This window comes from Salarias fasciatus, chromosome 3 (assembly GCF_902148845.1).
Source record: "Salarias fasciatus chromosome 3, fSalaFa1.1, whole genome shotgun sequence".
Classification (NCBI taxonomy): domain Eukaryota; kingdom Metazoa; phylum Chordata; class Actinopteri; order Blenniiformes; family Blenniidae; genus Salarias; species Salarias fasciatus.
The window spans coordinates 3,054,195-3,059,614 of NC_043747.1; the positions used below are offsets into that span (position 1 = coordinate 3,054,195).

Here is a 5,420-nt window from a genome sequence, read left to right on the forward strand (position 1 = left end):
GTGTGTGTGTGTGTGTGTGTGTATCTTTATTGTCATCATAAAAGCGCTCATGATGAAAATGAACCAGCTTCCACTGAACATTACAAAACAGTAGGTTAAAATGTACACGAGCTAAAAATAGCTCCCCGTCAAAATAAAATACTTTCAGCTAAACACTGGAAGAGGAATGAAACACTGTGTGTTGACGATAACAAAATACAAATCATGTACAGCTACAGAGAAAAAGAAGCTAGTATGTATAATCACAGGTGTGTTGTCTTTTGTTGGTTTTGTGTGTTTTTGTGCGTGCAAGTTGTGTGTATTGTATTTTTTTGCATGTGTTTTGCGTGTGTGTGTGTGTGTGTGTGTGTGTGTGTGTGCAGCTGAAGCAGGAAGCCTCAGAGGCTCCAGAGGAAACACACCTGTGGCTCTGTTTGTCTATCAAAGGTGTGGGTTTACATGTGACCTCTGACCTGACCCGGACCTCTCCCCTGGCGGCGTCCTGAGGGTCACGGCGGCGCCGACCGGACAGTGACCTGCCGACAGTAGAACGGTCCCGACGGAGACGAGCGACTCGGTTCCCGGTTGTAGCCGGAATCTGGCGCCGCGTTACGCCACGGGCCTCCATCACGCCTGTTGCTAAGCAACGGGAAGCATGACAGCTGCTCCAGAGCCGTCTGAGCGCCGGCTGGAGTCCTGATCACTGGGGAGGGGGCCGCGGGGTTCTGGTTCAAGGTTCACCCAAAACAAGTCAAGACAATAACCAGGTCTGTTTTCTCCTCGTCCTCGGTACTGCTGAGGTCTTGTTGGTTTGAAGGGAAATCCGGTTCAGAAGAGTCCAACCAGTCCAGAGACCAATCCAGAGACCAGTCCAGAGACCAGTCCAGAGACCAGTCCAGAGACCGGTCCAGAGACCGGTCCAGTCCAGTCCAGAGACCAGTCCAGAGACCAGTCCAGTCCAGTCCAGAGACCAATCCAGAGACCAGTCCAGAGACCGGTCCAGAGACCAGTCCAGAGACCGGTCCAGAGACCAGTCCAGAGACCGGTCCAGTCCAGTCCAGAGACCAATCCAGAGACCAGTCCAGAGACCGGTCCAGAGACCAGTCCAGAGACCGGTCCAGAGACCAGTCCAGAGACCGGTCCAGTCCAGTCCAGAGACCAGTCCAGAGACCAGTCCAGAGACCAGTCCAGAGACCGGTCCAGAGACCAGTCCAGAGACCAGTCCAGAGACCAGTCCAGAGACCGGTCCAGAGACCAGTCCAGAGACCAGTCCAGAGATCGGTCCAGAGACCAATCCAGAGACCAGTCCAGAGACCAGTCCAGAGACCGGTCCAGAGACCAGTCCAGAGACCGGTCCAGAGACCAGTCCAGAGACCAGTCCAGAGCCACCTGAGACCTGCAGCTCCTCCAGAACCAGAACAAACCCTACCGGGGTGAAGGAGACATCCCTCGGTTCTCTCAGAGAACAGCGGAGATCAGTGAAGGAGCCATGAGTGGAGGATTCATCCAGTCACGTGTTCAGCACTTCATGACCTGGAACTGTCCATTGTTTAACAAACCACAAACCCAGAACTGAAGTCAGACCCGGTTCCACACAGATCCAAGAGCGTTCTCTCATCAAATCTGAACCAGAGTTCAGAACAAGGCCAGTGTGTCCAACACCTCCAGTAATCTGATTACAATCCAACCGAAATAATATCAGGCAAACGCCTCCATCCAGGAAGGATGCAGTATTTTGGTAAAAATGGCAGAAACTATTAAACCGGCACAACCCGGATCAATCAATCAGGAAAACCGCTGATTGTTGACGTTCTGCTGGTGTGTTCACTGAGAGGTTCCAGCGCCGTCTGGTCACAGCGGGGGGCCGAACAGAACGGCTCGATCTGACCGAACCTGCCGGCGCTCAGCCTCCGTTTCAGGGAACAGAGGAACTGAGATCTGGAGAGAACAGCTGACTGAGCCGAGCTGCTGTGAGCAGCCGCGCCTCTAGGGGGCAGCAGCCTGAAGCCCGGCGGCCAATCAGAACCCTGGAAAGCTGTAAAACACAGGTGACACATGGCGAACCTCCGTCCACACGCAAACGGAAGGTTTCTGCTCATCGCTGTTTACAGATCAGACTGTTTACATGTAAACAAAGACGGAGAAGTATCCAGAACTGGGCCTGGACCGGGTCAGGACCGGGTCAGGACTGGGCCTGGACCGGGTCAGGACTGGGCCTGGACCGGGTCAGGACCGGACCTGGACCGGGAGGAGGTGAAGGTCAGCTGGAAGGCCTCCGTCCAGGCAGGGAGCGTGCACGTGAGCAATCTGCAGCGCGGCCGGCGGCTTCCGGGACGTAGAAGTCTCCGCCGTGCGCGGCTCGCCTCACGTGCGTGCGCGCGGAGGGAACTGGCCGTTCCGTGCTCTCCTCTGCTCTCGCGGCACGTTTGCATCCACCAGCTGCTCGGTTGCATCACGGCTGCTTCACCGCATCGCCCCCGACGACGTGATCCCCCCCTCCCCCCCATCCACCCCCCCGGCCGCCGCACGGCATGCTGGGAGGAAGCACTGACGCCGCTCTTTGGGCCATTTTGAGCCGAACCCCGGTCCCGGTCCCGGTCCCGGACGGACGGGGGCCGGGACATCATGGCTGCTGCCAGCAGCCGCAGCACACTGCTGTTTCCACACTGTGTGGATGAAGATGGAGATGAGGATGATGAGGATGATGAGAATGATGAGGATGATGATGCTCTCTGCTGGCCACACAAACAAGCCTGATGTGAAACACAATGAGAAAAATAAGGAGTGTGTGTGTGTGTGTTATGATCTCCAGAGTGCACAGGCTGGCTTTGTACACTGGGGATTCCTCTGCACTGCCAACACACACCACGCGCAGCGCGCGCGCGCGCACACACACACCACACACACCACACACACACCACACACACACACACACACACACACACACACACACACACACACACACACGCCCTCTTTACGCACACGTTCCACTTGCCTCCGCGCGCACGGCAGCGGGGCTGATGGAGCAGAATGAGAAGAATGAAATCTGCCTCCATCAGTCACAAAGACTCCAGACAGAGAGAGGAGGAGGAGAGGAGGAGGAGGAGAGGAGGAGAGGAGGAGGAAGAGGAGGAGAGGAGGAGGAAGAGGAAGGGGGTAAACAGGCCCATACCCGCTGATGGTCGCCAAAGGAGGTCCGGACCGGTTCGGATGTTTTCGTGACAGAATCCCTCCTGTGGATGAGAGCGCGCGCACGGGAGCGGCCCGACGAAGAGGAGGAGAGGATGAAGAAGAGGAGAGGAGAGGAGGCAGGAGGAGAAGCTGCAAGAGTAGCACCAGGAGGAAAAACCTCTCCTTCGTTTACGTTACAACCGGAGACTGAAACAGGAACACGGTCTCCGGATATAACGGAGAGCCGCGTCACGCCCCTCTCTCTATATACACCTCCCTCCCTCTCCCTCTCTCTCTCTATCCCTCCCTCTCTCTCTCCCTCTCTCTCTCTCTCTCCCCCTCTCTCTCTCTCCCCCCCTCTCCCTCTCCCCTCTCTCTCCCCTCTCCCCCCCCCCTCCCCTCTCTCCCCTCCCCCTCCCCCCTCCCCCCCTCCTCCCTCTCTCCTCTCTCCCTCTCCCCCCCTCTCTCCCTCTCTCTCTCCTCCCCCTCTCTCTTCCCTCTCTCTCTCCTCCTCTCCTCTCTCTCTCTCTCCTCTCTCTCTCCCCCCCCTCTCTCTCTCTCTCTCTCCCTCTCCCCCTCCCTCTCTCTCTCCCTCTCCCTCTCTCTCTCTCTCCCCCCCTCCTCCTCTCTCTCTCCTCCTCTCTCTCTCTCCCCCCCCCCCTCTCCCCCCTCTCTCTCTCCCTCTCTCTATCTCCCTCTCTCCTCCTCTCCTCTCCCTCTCTCTCTCTCTCTCCCTCCCTCTCTCCCTCTCTCTCTCCTCTCTCCCCCGCTCTCTCTCTCTCTCTCTCTCCCCCTCTCTCCTTCTCTCTTCTCCCTCTCTCTCTCTCTCTCCTCCCTCTCTCTCTCTCTTCTCCTCCTCTCTCTCTCTCCTCTCCCTCCCTCCCTCTCTCTCCCTCTCCTCTCTCCTCTCTCTCCCTCCCTCTCTCTCCTCTCTCCTCTCCCTCCCTCCCTCTCTCTCCCTCCCTCTCCCTCCCTCTCTCTCTCTCTCTCTCTCTCTCTCTCTCTCTCTCTCTCTCTCAGGGTTAACAGTGGAATCAGTTATAATTCAGTTTATTGTCAGGACTGACTCCAGCCTGCAGATCATTCTAACTGAAACAAAGAACCTTCCAGTGAGAAACAGTCCAGATGACGCAAGTCCTGCAGCTTTCTACTGTTTGTCAATTATTGTCTTTAGAAAGTCTATAATGAATGGAATCAGTGCAAACATGAGCACATGAGCGTTTAAAGCAAGAGAAAATCCTGTGGTGATTGTTGTTGATCAGATTTGTTGATGTTGGTCAGATTGGAGCTGCTCCTCTCATGCTGCCCCCTGCTGGAGACACGTGTGAACTGCTGTAGAAATAAATCAAACCTGTTCTCTAAAAACGGGACTGAAGCCAATCACGCTTTAATGTATTTCTATGAAATGAATGATCAGAAAATTATTTATGGAAAATGAAGCGCACGCACTGTTCGTTTCATACTATTCATTGTGGTTTTATCACTACATCGTCCTCTCTGGAAACGGGCATAGATTTCAAAACGTTTCCCTGTAAATACAAAACACTTTCTGACACAAAAACACAAAACTATGTGCTTACTTTCGGCATACCTTTACATTTCACCCCGAAAACCAATATCAACAAAGTTTTTGTTCGGAGTTATTGTACTTCCGGTAACCGACAGGCAGGCTTTTATTTTGAAGGCAGCGACAGGAAGTGTGCGTGCTGAGGTTTCCTGCGTGAAGAATTCCTAAGGAGGGAGTTTTTTTTCCTTCTTTTTCTTCCAAGGAGGAGCGGGAGGAGCAGGAATAGAAAGAGCAGGAGGAGGAGAAGAGGAACCGGGAGGAGAACCGGGAGGAGAACCGGGAGGAGAACCGGAGGAGAACGGGAGCACCGAGAGCCCCCCTCACTATGTGGGCACAGCTCGAGAAAAAGTTCCCCGGAACTCGGAGCAGAGTTAGGGAAGTTTCACCCGGACAGAGAGAGGTGAGTCAGATAAACCTGAAAGTGTTAAAAGTCGGATAAAACCTTCGGTCCGTCCCCGGGAGGACAGCAGAGTCTGTCTCTGTCTCCGTGTCCTCCTGGAGCTCCGAGGCTCCCGCTTCCTCCGAACTCCCCACAATTCATCACACTGAGGGGAAAAGGTGTGTGAGCTCTAGTGTGTGTGTGAGCTCCAGCTCAACTTTATTTACATAGACTGTAAAAACAACTACAGCTGGACCAAAGTGTGTGTGAGCTCTAGAAAGTGTTTGTGAGCTCTAGAAAGTGTGTGAGAGCTCTAGAAAGTGT

The 5,420-nt window shown here is 54.6% G+C and overlaps 1 protein-coding gene across 2 annotated transcripts in view; it reads right to left on the bottom strand.

Annotated features, from left to right (window-relative positions):
* The window catches only part of peli3 (pellino E3 ubiquitin protein ligase family member 3), a 13,495-nt gene extending 10,157 nt beyond the window's left edge, over positions 1-3,338 (bottom strand). The window contains exon 1 of one of the 2 annotated variants that reach the window (XM_030087300.1): positions 3,152-3,338. The gene's annotated coding sequence lies outside the window, so the exon portion shown is untranslated. The remainder of the gene's footprint in view (positions 1-3,151) is intronic. The other variant, XM_030087292.1, reaches the window with a different exon arrangement.
* Positions 3,339-5,420: the final 2,082 nt, after the last annotated feature.